The 16,605-nt window shown below is 47.6% G+C and overlaps 1 protein-coding gene across 1 annotated transcript in view; it reads left to right on the forward strand.

The window, feature by feature from the left end:
* Nucleotides 1–3,351: 3,351 nt before the first annotated feature.
* LOC141257754 (sulfotransferase 6B1-like) overlaps nucleotides 3,352–16,605 on the forward strand; it is a 297,433-nt gene continuing 284,179 nt past the window's right edge. Inside the window, exon 1 of the mRNA XM_073672684.1 lies at nucleotides 3,352–3,485. The gene's annotated coding sequence lies outside the window, so the exon portion shown is untranslated. The remainder of the gene's footprint in view (nucleotides 3,486–16,605) is intronic.

A 16,605-nucleotide genomic window follows, 5' to 3' on the forward strand; every position in this document is an offset into this window, starting at 1 on the left:
TCGACGTCACGTCTCGATCTAGTTAACTCTTTCCCAAGAGGCGTGAGTAGAACGACCTGACGACTTCCAGGATCACTGATTTGGATCTGTTCAGGGAACCTGTACCATCGATCAGGCCGGTCACTACTTTACGATTCACTGACATCTTACAGTTTTGTAGGGGTCAGGCGAGCGGTACTTCCCGAAATCCCTCTCAAAAACCAAAGATGTGTGTCTATCATACTGACTCCTCTTGAGCAAAGACTTCACTCTGGAGATCTCCTCACGGTCACCCCCAGTTGAGACAAGCTGGTCAAGTTTCCTCCTCAGGCTCTGGTACAGGCAGTACCTGCTCAGGCTCCTGAGGCTAGAGAGCTGGCGGAAGAAACTCGCAACCCGATCTTTGAACATCTCCCACCAATCATACTTAGTGCTACACAGATCCAACTGCGGTACCTGGCTCTGAAGAAAATCCTCAAAGGATTGTCTCACCTCCGCTTCTACCAGCAGTGATGAATTCAGCTTCCATAGTCCTCTCCCCATCCGGGGGGTTTCTGAAACATTCAAGGAAAAGAAAATTAGACAGTGATCGGAGAATTCCACCTCCACAGCGGACACTGCTGAAGAGACGGCCTCCTCCTTTAAAAAAAACCTGTCTATTCTAGACCTACAACTACCCCTATAATAGGTGAAACCACTGTGACCTGGGGTGTGCCGGATGTGGACATCCACCAGGCGAGCATCACTAGCTATACTATTCAGAGTCACGCTATTGTAAGCCAGCCAGTCATTGGAGCCTCCCCGGTCACGTAATCTTGTGACGGTGTTGTAGTCCCCTCCAAAGACCACCTGCCGACTCGTAAAAAGATAGGGCTTGATCTTCAGGAGGAGACATTTGCGGTCCCACTTTGATTGGGGACCGTAGATGTTTATGAGCCGAAGCTCCTGTTCCCCCATGAAGACGTCTAAAACCAAGCACCTCCCCATTTCTACTTCGATAACCCTCTGGCATTCTACCGCTGCGGTCTTCTAAAGGACCGCCACCCCGCTATACGGCTCGGCTGCAAAAGACCAGTATGAGGGCCCACACCTCCACTCACTTCTTGCCTTGTGAATGACCCCCATGTCCGTTAGTCTGGTCTCCTGCAAAAATAAAATTTCAGCCTCAAACCAGGTGAGAAAATCAAAGGCCGTAAATCTAGCCGCATCTGATTTTATGCTGGCGACATTAATGGACGCCAGCGTCAACGGGGTGGGTGCAGCCATTGGGTGATCGAATTAGATGGCTTTCTTCTTCTCTCCACCCCCCTCACCGTCCGAAAAAGACCCCTTGCTGTCACGCTCACGGCGTTTGAGGGACACTGTCATATCCATAGCACCCCCCCTCCCCTTTTTTCCTCACCCCCAGGTTCAGGGACAGACCCTCCCCCAGAGGAAGATGGCATACCCCCTGAGGGAAGGACCTCGCCGTCCCCCACATGCCCCTCAGGTGGCTCCCCCGGCTCTTTGCCCTCGACCCCCGCCACATCAGGGTCCTTGAGGATTCCAAACCGGCTGGAGACAGAGATCAGAGGGGAGATCGTGGAGCCCTCCGCCGGCACCTTGCTGGTCAAGGGGGGGGGGGCAGATTTTTTTAACCCCCTTCCCATTGATCTTCCTCTTCCTCCTTCGCCTCTTTTTTTGGGTTTCACTGTCACCCTCTGCTGTATGCTGCGCGTCCTCGTCCTCCTCAACAATTTCATATTGGGAGGAATCTGAGAGCGCAGCCGCATCCTCCTTCTCCATCCTCCTGGTCTCCACACTCAGCGCCTCCTCCCCCAGGGCCTCAGTGGCACCGGTCGAGACCCCCGGAGGGGGGGCAGTCATCACCCCAGTTGCCTGGGGATCCCCCTGCCCTTCCCCAAGCAGGCACCTCTCCTGCCTCCAATGATAAGTGGGGCCCCAGACCTTCTTGTTCTTCACTGGCCCCTCAGCCCCCCCGCTTCCACCAGCCTCAGGCTCAGCAGAGGGCGCACTGCCAGGATCCACCACCCTCCGCCTGACCAAAGACGGTGTTGGCGAAGGAACGAGGGTAGTGACTGAACGGATGCCTGATGGCATCACACAGGTGGCACTGAACCGTACCACAGGAGACGGCGAGATGGCCTATCCCCCCACACAAGGTGCATTTCTGCACCCTGCATGCTGCACCTGTGGCACACTTTCGGCTGCCCCTGGTAGAAAACCAAGATCCTGTCCCTCCCAAGGAAAGCCGAGGAAGGGATGTGGGTGACAGTACCGCCGGACCTCTTCAACCTCATCATGAAGGTCCAGCCCCCTGACCAAATGCCCTCATCCATTATCTTTTTTGGTACCTCCACCACTTCTCCGTACCTACTGAGCCAGGTCATAATATCGACTCCTGAAAGTGACTCATTGCACGTCAGCACGGTCACCTTCTTGGGCCCATTCTGGCGGGATATCGCCTCCGCGACGAGACCCCGCCAGCCGGGCGTCTCCTTTGCCAGCTCGTAGCTCGACCAATAAAGCTCCATGCCCTCTTGCCGAACAAAGCTAACATCGAAGATGGGGGCGCCAAAAGTATGTATCAGGGCAAAGATGTCATTCGCCCTGAAACCCATCTCAAGGAGGAGCTTCACCACCCTTGATCTTGGTGGGCACGCATCATCACCCCTCCACCGGAGAGGGACACGTTCCTCCTAGACACCCCCCGCCTGGCTGTAGGGAGAGACCATACAGTCTCTCCCCCCCTTTTCTCTTGGAAGGCGGCCTGTCCAAATTTGTCCAACCAAAAGGACAGGTCCACATCCCTCCCCTCTACTGAGATCGTCCGATCCCCATGCCTCAGGTCCTGCATGAGACGGCGGTGGAAATCTCCATCACCCGAGCCTGAGGGCGAGGAAGACCCCGCCACAGCCCCCGAAAAATTCATTCCGGCGCCGCCAATAGCACCGGCACCACTCGCGCGATTGGACGGTGGACCAGTCCCCACATCACCATTCACCCCACTCGCCTCACCAGCCTCACCACTCACACTGCCCCCTCCCAAAACCGGCCATTCATCCATTTCCACACATTCCCCATTTTCACCATTGCCACCATTCACACCATAACCCTGCGTCCCCCCCCTGCGTTTTTCCCCTCCCCCCCATTTACATCCTGCCTATTCCCTACCACTTTCACTCCAGACCCCCTCTCATTTTCGCCTTCCGTTGTTATTCCTATTACACACATTACTCACATTATTCACAGTGTGCTGATTTGGAGCAGCTGCTGTTGTCCTATGGAGCCTGGGCTTAGGTATGGGCGGTATGGGTGTTATGGGTGTTGTCTCCTCACTCCTTCCACAGCCCCCACTGCTGCTCTCTAAGCTGGACATGCCCCCTTTCTCTCAGCAGGGCGTGCAGCAAGAGTGGGAGCTGCTGCAGAGTGTTGCTCCTCCACTTCTGTCTGCTGAACGTTTCTCCCGGGGGGACCAGCCACCGCCGAAGACCCCACTGACCCAGGTGAGACAATACTAGCGGGGGCCCCCGACCCCCCCCCCCCCCGCGGGCGGGGCTTCTGTTGTTATTGTAGTTATTGCTGTTATTGCTGATATTATTGCTTTTTTGGGTTTGTCTTTTCTAAAAACTGGCACTGGAACTTCTGCAGACCCTGGCAGCGCCATGCCCCCTGCCAAAGTGGCAGTCAGGGACACGGCCGGCTGTGTAGCCACAGTTTTAACCCTCAAACGCCCGCCCTTACTCACTGCCGGCGCTGAGGCCCCTATGGCCCCAGATGGTGGCAGGCACACAGGGGACCCCGGCGACACCGCCCACACCGCCGGTGGTGCGGTCCGGGACACGGCTGGCTGTACCTCAGCCACGGCACACCTCCCGCCCTTCGATGTTACCGCCGAGGGTGCGGGCGGGGGTAGGATTGCGGCGGCTATCACGGCCGACACCTTGCTCTTACTAGCCAGCCCCGGGGCCCCCGCAGACCCAGTAGATGACACACTTGCCAGGGACCCTGGCAGCACAACCTCCCCCACCAAGGTGGGGTCGCGGATCAGCCGGACCTCCGGCACCATCATCATGTTAGGTCCCTTTCCCCCATCCATGCTACAATCAGCATGGACGGTAGCCTTCACCGTGGTTACATTTCTCTTCCCGCCCCCTTGCACTGGGCCCACACCAGAACCCAGGCCGGGGTGGGAAGCGGGCACATAGTGGGACCGGGGGGTCCCAGGAAGGGGGACATACACAAGTTTTTCCTCTGCTCTGATCTTATTCTTCCCTTTTTCCTTCCTCCCCTTCCCAGTTGCCTCATCCAGGCAGCCCTCGTCCCCAAATGTAAACTGGGAGAAATCCACTCCCGGGGACTCGAGCTGCCGGATCTGGCGCATGAGGCAACCCCCCTCGCTACCACTGTCACTACTCCCATCATCATCCTCCACACTGCTGGAGTCCGATGGGAGCGCGACTTGGTGAGGATCTAATTGTCCACTATGTGTGACCTGGTCATTACTTACCAGGTGAGCAGGCAGGTTGTCCGGCTTCTCCTCCTCCTCCTCCATAGCAGACTCCTTGATGGCAGGCTCCTCAGCCTCCTCCTCCTCTGCCTGGGTCGGGCGGCCAGACCCCACTGGTGCCCCCCAGAACCTTTCGTCGTTCACCAACTTCTCTCTGAAAGGTCCTGCATTTGCCAAGATCTCCATCTTCCTCTCCTCCACTATTGTAATGGAACTTTTCAGCTCCTCCACATGAGATGACAGGGCTGGCCTCCGGTTCTTTGACGCACAGTTTGCAGAATGCCGGGCGCACCGCAGCTCCTCCCGGAGTCACTTCAGGGTCTTACATACCTCTTTGTGCTTGCTGAGGTACAAATTCAGGCAAGAGCCATAGGTGGTTATGGGCTCCCCCGCGGCCTGGACACTAGTGTTGAGCCACCCCCGTAGTGTTCGGGTTCGGTTCGGTTCGTCGAACACCGGGATGTTCGAGGAACTGTTCGTCGAACTGTTCGTCGAACACCTTAGAACACCGTCGAACACCATTAAAACCAATGGCAGGCAAACAAAAACACATAGAAACACATAGAAAACACCTTCAAAGGTGTCCAAAAGCTGACAAACTGCTCAGAAGACACTCTCTTTAAAAAAGCCGGCCGGCAATTCAGCAGCGGCATACACCGGTACCCGACAATTTAGACAAGAAGGAATAGAGCCTCACACATAGATTAGATAGATAGAAACATGTCAGTCACATATATATGAAGTACAGTGACAGTGTTGCTTACTGTACTTGTCATTTAGTGTAAAGGATTTATTAAAAAATATAATAGTGTTTTCATGCACTGTCTCTTTAAAAAAGCCGGCCGGCAATTCAGCATCTGTACCCGACAATTTATAACAGACAGAATAGAGCTTCACACATACAGTGCTGGCTAAAAGTATTGGCACCCCTGCAATTCTGTCAGATAATATTCAGTTTCTTCCTGAAAATGATTGCAGTCACAAATTCTTTGGTATTATTCTCTTCATTTAATTTGTCTTCAATGAAAAAAACACAAAAAGAATTGTCCTAAAGCCAAATTGGATATAATTCCACACCAAACCTAAAAAAGGGGGTGGACAAAAGTATTGGCACCCTTTGAAAAATCATGTGATGCTTCTCTAATTCGTGTAATTAACAGCACCTGTAACTTACCTGTGGCACCTAACAGGTGTTGGCAATAACTAAACCACACTTGCAGCCAGTTAACATGGATTAAAATTGACTCAACCTCTGTCCTGTGTCCTTGTGTGTACCACATTGAGCATGGAGAAAAGAAAGAAGACCAAAGAACTGTCTGAGGACTTGAGAAACCAAATTGTGAGGAAGCATGAGCAATCTCAAGGCTACAAGTCCATCTCCAAAGACCTGAATGTTCCTGTGTCTTCCGTGCGCAGTGTCATCAAGAAGTTTAAAGCCCATGGCACTGTGGCTAACCTCCCTAGATGTGGACGGAAAAGAAAAATTGACAAGAGATTTCAACGCAAGATTGTGCGGATGGTGGATAAAGAACCTCGACTAACATCCAAACAAGTTCAAGCTGCCCTGCAGTCAGAGGGTACAACAGTGTCAACCCGTACTATCCGTCGACGTCTGAATGAAAAGGGACTGTATGGTAGGATACCCAGGAAGACCCCAATTCTTACCCCGAGACATAAAAAAGCCAGGCTGGAGTTTGCCAAAACTTACCTGAGAAAGCCTAAAACGTTTTGGAAGAATGTTCTCTGGTCAGATGAGACAAAAGTAAAGCTTTTTGGGAAAAAGCATCAACATAGAGTGTACAGGAAAAAAAAAGAGGCATTCAAAGAAAAGAACACGGTCCCTACAGTCAAACATGGCGGAGGTTCCCTGATGTTTTGAGGTTGCTTTGCTGCCTCTGGCACTGGACTGCTTGACAGTGTGCATGGCATTATGAAGTCTGAAGACTACCAACAAATTTTGCAGCATAATGTAGGGCCCAGTGTGAGAAAGCAGGGTCTCCCTCAGAGGTCATGGGTCTTCCAGCAGGACAATGACCCAAAACACACTTCCAAAAGCACTATAAAATGGTTTGAGAGAAAGCACTGGAGACTTCTAAGGTGGTCAGCAATGAGTCCAGACCTAAATCCCATAGAACACCTGTGGAGAGATCTCAAAATGGCAGTTTGGAGAAGACACCCTTCAAATATCAGGGACCTGGAGCAGTTTGCCAAAGAAGAATAGTCTACAATTCCAGCAGAGCATTGGAAGAAACTCATTGATGGTTACCGGAAGTGGTTGTTCGCAGTTATTTTGGCTAAAGGTTGTGCAACCAAGTATTAGGCTGAGGGTGCCAATACTTTTGTCCGGCCCTTTTTTGGAGTTTTGTGTGAAATGATCAATGATTTGATTTTTGCTTCATTCTCTTTTGTGTTTTTTCCTTGCAAGCAAATTAAATGAAGATAATAATACCAAAGAATTTGTGATTGCAATCATTTTCAGGAAGAAACTGAGTATTATCTGACAGAATTGCAGGGGTGCCAATACTTTTGGCCAGCACTGTAGATTAGATAGATAGAAACATGTCAGTCACATATATATGAAGTACAGTGACAATGTTGCTTACTGTACTTGTCATTTAGTGTAAAGGATTTATTAAAAAAAAATAATAGTGTTTTCATGCACCGTCTCTTTAAATAAGCCGGACGGCAATTCAGCATCTGTACCCGACAATTTATAACAGACAGAATAGAGCATCACACATAGATTAGATAGAAACATGTCAGTCACATATATATGAAGTACACTGATAGTGTTGGTTACTGTACTTGTCATTTAGTATTAAAATAAAGGATTTATTATTAAAAAAAATTGGCGTGGGGTTCCCCTTAATTTTAGTCTCTAGCGGAGGTTAAGCAGACAGCTGGGGCAGATGTTTGAAGCCTGGGAACGGGGTAATACCCACGGAGCTTCCCAGGCTACTAATATGAGCCCCCAGCTGAATACAAAGCCTTTACTAGCTATTAAAATGGGGGACCCCCCAAAAAAATGACGTGGGGTCCCCCCTAATTTAATAGCTAGCAAAGGCTAGGCAGACAGCTGGGGGCTGATATTAATAGCACAGGAAGGGAGCCATGAATATTGGCCCCCTCCCAGGCTAGAAACATCAGCCGTCAGCCGCCCCAGAAATGGCGCATTCATAGGATGTGCCAATTCTGGCACTTAGCCTCGCTCTTCCATGCTGCCCTGTAGCGGTGGCAGGGGGTAATAGGGCTGGGGTTGATGTCAGCTTATAATGCCAGCTGACATCAAGCCCAGGTTAGTAATGGAGAGGCGTCTATAAGACACCCCCATTACTAACCCCATAGTCAAAGTTAAAAGAAAACACAAACACCCAGAATAAAGTCCTTTAATTGAAATAAAGACACAATCCTTTATTGTTCTAAATTAAACCATACTTACCATCACGCCCATTCCAGCTGAAGCCAACGATCTCCTGCAATAAAAGAAAAATAATAAAGCAACCTCATCCTTACCTTTCCATGGCTCCCACGACAGCTTCAGCTCTGCTACATCGAGATGACAGGCTGGACCGCAGCAGAACGCTGCCATCCAGCCTGTCATCCCGCAGACACTGAGAAGCGCAGGCATGCTTGCGCTCTGCAGCGTCTGGCTGTGACGGCATAAAGATGAGACGAGTTCATGTCCAATGAACTCGGCGCACCTCATGCACGTCACTGACAGCGTGGGAAAATTCTCACGCTGAAGCGCTGAGTGCAGGAGAATTCTCCCACGCTGTCAGTGACGTGCATAAGGTGAGCTCATGTCCAATGAACTCAGCTCACCTCCTGCACGTCACTGACAGCGTGGGAGAATTCTCCTGCACTCAGCGCTTCAGTGTGAGAATTCTCCCACGCTGAAGCGCTGAGTGCAGGAGAATTTTCCCACGCTGTCAGTGACGTGCATGAGGTGAGCCGAGTTCATTGGACATTAACTCGGCTCATCTGGATGCCCTCACAGAGAGACACTGTGGAGCGCAAGCAAGCCTGCGCTTCTCAGTGTCTGCGGGATGACAGGCTGGATGGCAGCGTTCTGCTGCGGTCCAGCCTGTCATCTCGATGTAGCAGAGCTGAAGCTGTCATGGGAACCATGGAAAGGTAAGGATGATGTTGCTTTATTATTTTTCTTTTATTTCAGGAGATCGTTGGCTTCAGCTGGAATGGGCGTGACGGTAAGTATGGTTTAATTTAGAACAATAAAGAATTGTGTGTTTATTTCAATTAAAGGACTTTTTTCTGGGTGTTGTGTTTTTTTTAAATACTTTACTAGAAATTCATGGTGGTCATGTCTAATATTGGCGTGACCCCATGAATTTTGGGCTTAGGGCCAGCTGATAATGCCAAGCTGGCCCTAACCCCTTTATTACCCAGTGAGCCACCGCATCAAGGCCCTGGATGAGTTGGGTACAGCGCCAGAAGATGGCGCTTCTATGAATGCGCCATTTTCCGGGGTGGCTGCGGACTGCAATTTGCAGCGGGGGTGGCCCAGAAAGCTTGGGCCTCCCTGCGCTGCGGATTCCAGCCCCCAGCTGCATAGTTGTACCTGGCTGGACACAAAAACAGGGCGAAGCCCCACGTCAATTTTCTTTAAATTATTTCATGAAATAATTAAGAAAAAAAGGGCTTCCCTATATTGTTGTGTCTGGCCAGGTACAAATAGGCAGCTGGTGGTTGGGGGCAGCCCGTTCCTGCCTGCTGCACCTGACTGGACACAAATATAGTGCGAAGCCCCACGTCAATTTTTTTTTAATTATTTCATGAATTTCCTGAAATAATTAAAAAAAATTGAAGTGGGGCTTCGCACTATATTTGTGTCCAGCCAGGTACAGCAGGCAGGAACGGGCTGCCCCCAACCACCAGCTGACTATTTGTACCTGGCCGGACACAACAATATAGGGAAGGCCTTTTTTTCTTAATTATTTCATGAATTTCATGAAATAATTAAAAAAAAAATACGTGGGGCTTCGCCCTATTTTTGTGTCCAGCCAGGTACAACTAGGCAGCTGGGGGCTGGAATCTGCAGCGCAGGGAGGCCCAAGCTTTCTGGGCCCCCCCAGCTGCAAATTGCAGTCCGCAGCCACCCCGGAAAATGCCGCGTTCATAGAAGCGCCATCTTCTGGCGCTGTACCCAACTCATCCAGGGCCCTGGTGCGGTGGCTCACTGAGTAATAAAGGGGTTAGGGCCAGCTTGGTATTATCAGCTGGCCCCAAGCCCAAAATTCATGGGGTCACGCCAGTATTAGACATGACCGCCATGAATTTCTAGTAAAGTATTTAAAAAAAACACAACACCCAGAATAAAGTCCTTTAATTGAAATAAACACACAATTCTTTATTGTTCTAAATTAAACTATACTTACTATCACGCCCATTCCAGCTGAAGCCAACGATCTCCTGCAATAAAAGAAAAATAATAAACCAACCTCATCCTTACCTTTCCATGGTTCCCACGACAGCTTCAGCTCTGCTACATCGAGATGACAGGCTGGACCGCAGCAGAACGCTGCCATCCAGCCTGTCATCCCGCAGACACTGAGAAGCGCAGGCATGCTTGCGCTCCTCAGTGTCTCGCTGTGACGGCATCCAGATGAGCCGAGGTCATGTCCAATGAACTCGGCTCACCTCATGCACGTCACTGACAGCGTGGGAAAATTCTCACGCTGAAGTGCTGAGTGCAGGAGAATTCTCCCACGCTGTTAGTGACGTGCATGAGGTGAGCTCATGTCCAATGAACTCAGCTCACCTCATGCACCTCACTGACAGCGTGGGAAAATTCTCCTGCACTCAGCGCTTCAGCGTGAGAATTCTCCCACGCTGTCAGTGACGTGCATGAGGTGAGCCGAGTTCATTGGACATGACCTCGGCTCATCTTTATGCCGTCACAGAGAGACAATGTGGAGCGCAAGCAAGCCTGCTCTTCTCAGTGTCTGCGGGATGACAGGCTGGATGGCGGCGTTCTGCTGCGGTCCAGCCTGTCATCTCGATGTAGCAGAGCTGAAGCTGTCGTGGGAACCATGGAAAGGTAAGGATGATGTTGCTTTATTATTTTATTTTTATTACAGGAGATCGTTGGCTTCAGCTGGAATGGGCGTGACGGTAAGTATGGTTTAATTTAGAACAATAAAGAATTGTGTCTTTATTTCAATTAAAGGACTTTATTCTGGGTGTTTGTGTTTTTTTTAACTTTGACTATGGGGTTAGTAATGGGGGTGTCTTATAGACGCCTCTCCATTACTAACCTGGGCTTGATGTCAGCTGGCATTATAAGCTGACATCAACCCCAGCCCTATTACCCCCTGCCACCGCACCAGGGCAGCGTGGAAGAGCGAGGCTAAGTGCCAGAATTGGCGCATCCTATGAATGCGCCATTTCTGGGGCGGCTGACGGCTGGTGTTTCTAGCCTGGGAGGGGGCCAATATTCATGGCTCCCTTCCTGGGCTATTAATATCAGCCCCCAGCTGTCTGCCTAGCCTTTGCTAGCTATTAAATTAGGGGGGACCCCACGTCATTTTTTTGGGGGGGTCCCCCATTTTAATAGCTAGTAAAGGCTATGTATTCAGCTGGGGGCTGATATTAGTAGCCTGGGAAGCTCCGTGGGTATTACCCCCTTCCCAGGCTTCAAACATCTGCCCCAGCTGTCTGCTTAACCTCCGCTAGAGCCTAAAATTAAGGGGAACCCCACGCCAATTTTTTTAATAATAAATCCTTTATTTTAATACTAAATGACAAGTACAGTAACCAACACTATCACTGTACTTCATATATATGTGACTGACATGTTTCTATCTATCTAATCTATGTGTGAAGCTCTATTCTGTCTGTTATAAATTGTCGAGTACAGATGCTGAATTGCCGTCCGGCTTTCTTAAAGAGACGGTGCATGAAAACACTATTATTTTTTTTAATAAATCCTTTACACTAAATGACAAGTACAGTAAGCAACACTGTCACTGTACTTCATATATATGTGACTGACATGTTTCTATCTATCTAATCTATGTGTGATTCTCTATTCCTTCTTTTCTAAATTGTTGGGTACAGATGCTGAATTGCCGGCCGGCTTTTTTAAAGAGACGGTGCATGAAAACACTATTATTTTTTTAAATAAATCCTTTACACTAAATGACAAGTACAGTAAGCAACAATGTCACTGTACTTCATATATATGTGACTGACATATTTCTATCTATCTAATCTATGTGTGAAGCTCTATTCTGTCTGTTATAAATTGTCGGGTACAGATGCTGAATTGCCGGCCGGCTTTCTTAAAGAGACGGTGCATGAAAACACTATTATTTTTTTTAATAAATCCTTTACACTAAATGACAAGTACAGTAAGCAACACTGTCACTGTACTTCATATATATGTGACTGACATGTTTCTATCTATCTAATCTATGTGTGATTCTCTATTCCTTCTATTCTAAATTGTCGGGTACAGATGCTGAATTGCCGGCCGGCTTTTTTAAAGAGACGGTGCATGAAAACACTATTATTTTTTTTGATAAATCCTTTACGCTAAATGACAAGTACAGTAAGCAGCACTTTCACTGTACTTCGTATATATGTGGCTGACATGTTTATATCTATCTAATCTATGTGTGAAGCTCTATTCTTTCGGTTCTAAATTGTCGGGTACCGGTGTATGCCGCTGCTGAATTGCCGGCTTTTCATGTTTCACTGTTGGCACTGTTCCCATCGATTTGGGCAATCACTGTAATGCCACAACCACCATGGCTGTGGCATTATAGTGAGTGGCAGACAATCCCTGCATGATTCTTGCTCTAAATAGCACCAGACATGCAGGACACGCTTTTGGTGCACGAACAGTTATCGAACATAACCTCGAACAGCCGAATTTTTTGCAAATCGTTCGGGTTCGTCGAACAACTCGAACACCGCCCAAAACAGCTCGAATTTGAGATTGGCGAACAGTTCTAGTCGAACACCGCTCATCTCTACTGGACACCCCAGTCCTTGGGGACTGACGCTGCATCCCAGCAAGCACCAGGTTCCCCTCCGGGAGGAGAGATTTCCTCTGCCCCAGGCCCAGCTGTGGCCGGCGCCCTGCTGCCTCTCTCCGGCTGCACTGCCTCGGCCTCCTTGGCCACTTTGGCCTCCTTTTTCTTCTTAGCCTCCTTGGTGCCCCTCATCTTGGGGGAGGCTTATGAAAATAATAATAAAAATAAAGAGTTCCCACAGTCCAAATGGGACTCCCACCCCCGGTATCAACCGAGGGGTGGGAGACAGGGGACAAGCCCCACTGTAGTCCAAAAACCACCCTCTCTCCTCTGGGTCCAGGGGGGGGGTCCTTCCAGCTGGGAAAAGCCTTACGGCCCGGGAGCTCCTCAGTCCACCACCTCTCTCCTCAGCTGCAGTCCACACTCTGACACTCTGACACACCCAAGAAGTGCCGCGGCTGTGGCATGAAACTTGCCCTCCAATAGATCCTTGTAAAAGGATTTAAAGTGTACTCATTCAAATTAGAGAGACAATTTAAATTACAGAGCTTAGATCTGCCTCAACCGGAGGTCGCACGGGCAGGAACGGACTGGCCGTGTTGGCTTCTCACTTTTTTAGTTTTAGAAGGGCATGACATGCCTATATCTGTGTCTCCCCCTCCTTTTACTCTTCCACCTCTTTCTTTTTGCATGACTATATTTACTTGTCACTTTTCCATGTATTAGTTGTGTCTTCTGAGCAGTTTGTCAGGTTTTGGACACCTTTGAAGGTGTTTTCTATGTGTTTCTATGTGTTTTTGTTTGCCTGCCATTGGTTTTAACGGTGTTCGACGGTGTTCGACGAACAGTTCGGTGAACATACCGGTGTTCGATGAACCGAACCGAACCCGAACACTACGGGGGTGGCTCAACACTAATTATTAACTCAAAAAGCTTAAAAAGGTGACCGGTTCCCTGATTATCACAGGTAAATTGACATGTCTTTCTAGAAGAGGTTTTCTTCAGATACTGAGCCTATTAACTTTTAGTAGAGGTCACTCATTAAACATTAAGTGGATTAAGGGTTCTATATAATCTTACATTATAAAACCATAATATCCTAATAAACAAATGTAGGATAGGTTTTCTGAAACTGACGTAGAAAGTTAATTATTGATATTGATATAGAAGGGTTAATGTTTTTCCTCTCTGCTCTACATTTCTACATTTCTCTAAATCTCTACATTTTTCTGTTCTGTTCTCTGTTTTATACTTTGTTTAGAATTATCCAGCCTCATAGTCTCGCAGTCAAGGATTTTATGCTTCTTAGCTTATATGCAATATTCTGTTGATTTTTACAAAAACATGTAATGGGTACAGGGTGAATAAAGTCGTCATGACTTGGGTAACAATAACAAGGTAACAGGGGAGATACAAGGGCTACATTGATTGAGTTGCACTGCTTGTAAATGGTATAAGAGATAGTATTTTTTGTGTGAATAAACAAAAAATTTATTTGCTCACGACAAGTGTGCAGTCCTTTGTCCAAGCACTCGTTATATTGGAGGGCCTAATATATTTAATTCAGCCTCACTGGTGATCCGCCATATCTGACTTTGGGTCTGAACAAACACAGCTACAACAGTTTTGGCGCCCTAACGTAAGTCTGTTGTAATCAGCCTATTCAGAAGCCGTATGTGGGCGTTTCATGAGAGACTGAAACTTCAAATTCCAGCTGCAGCAAGGCAAGCCTTTATTCTTACACCTTGTCTTTGTGCTTTCAATCTCTTCTGGAACTCTTGCGATATCTTTGCGTAGAGGTTGTAAAAAACACGGTTCAAGAACCAACATCACCAGTGAGTTTTGTGATTTCATGTCTGTATGAAAGTTGAATAATAGAGTAATAAGATTATAAGGATTATCTGTATAATTTGTCTGTCTACTAACTGGTTGCATAGTGCAGAGCTGCAGAGTTGAGGCAATTGTTTAACCCCTTTACCCCCCAAGGTGGTTTGCACGTTAATGACCAGGCCAATTTATACAATTCTGACCACTGTCACTTTATGAGGTAATTACTCTGGAACACTTCAACGGATCCCCCTGTTTCTGAGACTGTTCTTTCGTGACATATTGTACTTCATGATTGTGGTAAAATTTCTTTGATATCACTTGCGTTTATTTGTGAAAAAAATGGAAATTTGTCGAAAATTTTGAAAATGTTGCAATTTTCAAAATTTTAATTTTTATGCCCTTAAATCAGAGAGCTATGTCACAAAAAATAGTTAATAAATAACATTTCCCACATGTCTACTTTACATCAGAACAATTTTGGAACCAACATTTTTTTTATTAGGGAGCTATAAGGGTTGAAAGTTGACCAGTGATTTCTCATTTTTCCAACAAGATTTACAAAACCATTTTTTAACCACATGTGACCACATCACATTTGAAGCCACTTTGAGGGGTCTTTATGACAGAAAATACCCAAAAGTGACACTATTCTAAAAACTGCACCCCTCAAGGAGCTCAAAACCACATTCAAGAACTTTATTAACCCTTCAGGTGCTTCACAGGAATTTTTGGAATGTGGAAGAAAAAAATTAACATTTAACTATTTTCACAAAAATGTTACTTTAGCCCCAATTTTTTTATTTTCGCAGGGGTAACAGGAAAAAATGGACCCAAAAATTTGTTGTGCAATTTTCCCTGAGCACGCAGATACCCCATATGTGGGGGAAAACCACTGTTTGGGCTCACGGCGGGTTTGGAAGGGAAGGAGCGCCATTTGATTTTTTGAATGTAAAATTTGCTTGAATAATTAGCGGATGCCATGTTGCGTTTGGGGAGCTCCTGATGTGTTTAAACAGTGGAAATCCCCCACAAGTGACACCATTTTGGAAACTAGACCCCTCAGGGAACTTATCTAGATGTGTGGTGAGCACCTTAAACCCCCAAGTGCTTCACAGAAGTTTAGCACATTGAGCCGTAAAAATAAAATTTTCACATTTTTGCAACAAAAATGTTTTTCAGCCTCCAATTTTGCATTTTCATGAGGGTAACAGGAGAAATTGCACCATGCAATTTGTTGTGTAATTCCTCCTAAGCACGCCGATACCCCATATGTGGGGGAAAACCACTGTTTGGAAGGGAAGGAGCACCATTTGACTTTTTGAATGTAAAATTTGCTTGAATAATTAGCGGATGTGCCCCTGATGTGTCTAAACAGTGGAAAACCCCAACAAGTGACACCATTTTGGAAACTAGACCCCTCAGGGAACTTATCTAGATGTGTGGTGAGCACCCTGAGCTCCCAATTGCTTTACAGAAGTTTATAACATAGAGCCGTGAAAATAAAAAAATCAAACTTTTTCCACAAAAATTATGTTTTAGCCCCAATTTTTTATTTTCACAAGGGTAAGAGGAGAAAATGGGCCCCAAAAACTTTTGTGCAATTTCTCCTGAGTACGCCAATACCCCATATGTGGGGAAAATACAGTGTTTGGGCATACGGCAGAGTTCAGAAGGGAAGCAGCACTGTGTGACTTTTTGAGCACAAAATTGGCAGGAATCGAGAGCGGACGCCATGTCGCGTTTGGAGAGCCCCTGATGTGACTAAATAGTGGAAAGCACCCACAAGTGACCCCATTTTGGAAACTACACCCTCAAGGATTTTATCAAGGGGTGTAGTGAACATTTTGAGCCCAGAGGTACGACAGAATTTGATAACATTAGGACATCATATTGAATAAGTTGTCATTAGTCTTGAGCGCAAGTGCTCACTACTTGAGTTTGCATCGGGTACTCAGGTATGCACCATGTATCGCTCGTGCTCGAGTAACATGCTCGAGTGCCTACCCGCATGTTTCATGGTTATTAGACACCCAAAAAAAAACATGCGGGAATCGCTCGTGCATGGCAGGCAATCCCTGCGAGGTTTTTTTGGCCGCGAAGCATATGGGGCGGAGACTCGAGCATTTCACTCGAGCACCCGCGATACTCAGTGCCTACCCGAGCACCCGATGCGAACTCAAGTAGCGAGCACTTGCGCTCAACACTAGTTGCCATATCGTCATCTTATTTTTTTTTACTTTTGAAAAAAATCCCAACCCTAACCCCAACCCTAATACAACCCCAATCCTA

Source organism: Phyllobates terribilis, unplaced genomic scaffold (genome assembly GCF_046119375.1).
Source record: "Phyllobates terribilis strain yellow unplaced genomic scaffold, ASM4611937v1 Scaffold_3__8_contigs__length_932513732, whole genome shotgun sequence".
Lineage (NCBI taxonomy): Eukaryota > Metazoa > Chordata > Amphibia > Anura > Dendrobatidae > Phyllobates > Phyllobates terribilis.